Source organism: Agelaius phoeniceus, chromosome 8, assembly GCF_051311805.1.
Source record: "Agelaius phoeniceus isolate bAgePho1 chromosome 8, bAgePho1.hap1, whole genome shotgun sequence".
In the NCBI taxonomy this organism is placed as follows: Eukaryota; Metazoa; Chordata; class Aves; order Passeriformes; family Icteridae; genus Agelaius; species Agelaius phoeniceus.
The window spans coordinates 3,327,501-3,330,000 of NC_135272.1; the positions used below are offsets into that span (position 1 = coordinate 3,327,501).

General features: G+C 55.2%; 1 pseudogene; it reads right to left on the reverse strand.

Moving 5' to 3' along the window:
* LOC129133417 (28S ribosomal RNA) overlaps nt 1-2,500 on the reverse strand; it is an 8,327-nt pseudogene that overhangs the window by 3,688 nt on the left and 2,139 nt on the right.

A 2,500-nucleotide genomic window follows, 5' to 3' on the forward strand; every position in this document is an offset into this window, starting at 1 on the left:
ATATATCACAGGACAGACATTCGATGTCGTCCAAAATGATCTTCGCTAATTTCCCCATCTAGATGGAATAAACGCTGAAAGTGGAGGTAGTTACCTCTTTTGATCGCTCTGTCCTTCATCCACTTCTGAAACTGTTTTCTTGGCTGCTCCTCCCGAGTTTCCTTTTGCTTTTCCCCCCCCGGAGTGCTGTTCTTATTGGGCTCACTGATTCCAGGCAACCAAAGCAGTCCTGCGCTGTCTGATTGAGCAGTGGTCGCACCTTTTGGCCTTCTAATAACTGTTCAAATGCTCTGGGGAAGTTGTTAATTGTCCCATCTGATAAACGTTCTTTGATCCTTTTCTGATAACGAGCCTGCAGTCGCCCTGCCCTCTGCTGGCCAACGGTTTCCCGGAGACCGTTATCCCTATCAAAGTGGTGTCCAGATGTCCCTATTGTTCCCTTCCCAGCAGCTGGTCCTCCCGGCTGGTGGTTCCCCCCAAGTCCATTGTTCACAGTTCCTGCCTGGGATTGATGACTTGACCCAGGTTCTGATTTCAAGTTCCCAGCTGCTCCCCCACCCACTCCATTCTTCCTGAGCAGCATTCTTCTTTTATCACCAATCTGCTTAGCTGTTTTGCTTGTTAAGTGTTCCGATATGAGCTTATTAATGTTTTTGTGACTCTCGAACTGTACCTCCAGCTTGAAAAGTAGCTCTTCCTCCTCCTTTGTCCAGCATCTTTTGTGGGCTCCTCGGTTTGATGTTTCTTTCGGTTGGGAAGCATCGATCCTCTCCTGGTTTCTAACCAGTGGATGTACCAATCTTTTGTGTTGTCCTAGGCCAATTTTAGTCATAAAATCTCTACTGCATACCTCACATATCCACTCTCCCACTGGAGGTCCCGCATCCTTCGGACCCTTGCATTTTGCAAAATGACAAACAGTACTGTGATGGTTAAAATCCTCCCTCCCACACTAGGCACACCGAAAGCACACCCTCTTCCTCCCGTGAGACCCCTTAAGGTGTTCAATTAGGGCCAACATCGAGTTGAGCCGGGTACCACAGCAAGGACATGGTGGATTTTTGTCAGGAACAGTCACCTTCACCATGTCATCCGGTGCTTGTTCACTGCAGACCTCAGGCACTGGAGGCAATGCCTCTGGTGTACCCTCTTCCCCCTTCCCACTGCCTCCCTTCCCAAGTACATTCTGATCATCGTCCTTAGGGGGACTAGGATTTAAGTCATCCCCCTCACTCAGTTGTGGTGTAGGCTGTTCAAACACCTCAGGAAACCTGTTCAACACCCCCCCATTAACAGAAACATTAACCACCCCCTGTACATGCTCCTGCAGATCTGACCTATATAGTTCTAAAGAGAAACTCACCAGCAAGTCCAATTCATTTTCTGTCAATTTGGTGGTTGTAGATGTTACAAAATCATCTCAGGAGGTCTGAGTGCCCACCGATACCCTAGTAAGGTGTAACAGCTGCCCCCAGTTTCCTCCTCCGAGAAACGGATTTGGATTTGGAATAGCCGAGTCATGACCGGATTCAACATCGGGAATGGAATGGGTGGTCAGCCCACCTCCGAACCCGTCGCCCCTGTCCAACCAGGGGGCCAGGTTTCAGGTAGTAAGAGAGTCATAGTTACTCCCACTGTTTACCCACGCTTCATTGAATTTCTTCACTTTGACATTCAGAGCATTGGGCAGAAATCACATCGCGATGCTTTGTTTTAATTAAACAGTCGGATTCTCCTGGTCCGCACCAGTTCTAAGCCGGCTGCTAGGCACCGGCCGAGGCGGGGCGCCAGCCCGGAGACCCCCTCCAGGGACCCTCCCCCGTGCGAACTGCTTGGCTGACGCTGGCCACGGCCGTGCGCCGCGGGGACCCCGCCGGCAGGAACCGACGGGGCAGCGGCGTGCTATGACGATGGTGGCGGTCGCCGCTGGGGCGCCGGCCGCGGCAAGGCGGAGGGCAGGTGGAGGGGAGGGCGGGCGATGGCCGCCGCAGCTGGGGCGATCCAAGGGAAGGGCCTGGCGTGTGTCCAGAGTCGACGCTGCGCGCACCCGCGCATGCCCCGGCACCCGGGCGGGCCACGCGGAGCGCACTCACCTGCGCGCGGTGCCTCGTCCTGCCACAGGGCGCGCCCGGCCCCGCTTCGCACCCCAGCCCGACCGACCCAGCCCTTAGAGCCAATCCTTATCCCAACGTTACGGATCCGGCTTGCCAACTTCCGTTACCTACATTGTTCCAACATGCCAGAGGCTGTTCACCTTGGAGACCTGCTGCGGATATGGGTACGGCCCGGCGCAAGTCTTACACCCTCTCCCCCAGATTTTCATGGGCCAGCGAGAGCTCACCGGACGCTGCCGGAACCGCGACACTTTCCAAGGCGTGGGCCCCTCTCTCGGGGCGAACCCTTTCCAGGGCGCCCAGCCCTTCACAAAGAAAAGAGAACTCTCCCCGGGGCTCCCGCCAGCTTCTCCAGGATCGGATGCATCACCGCACTGGGCGCCTCG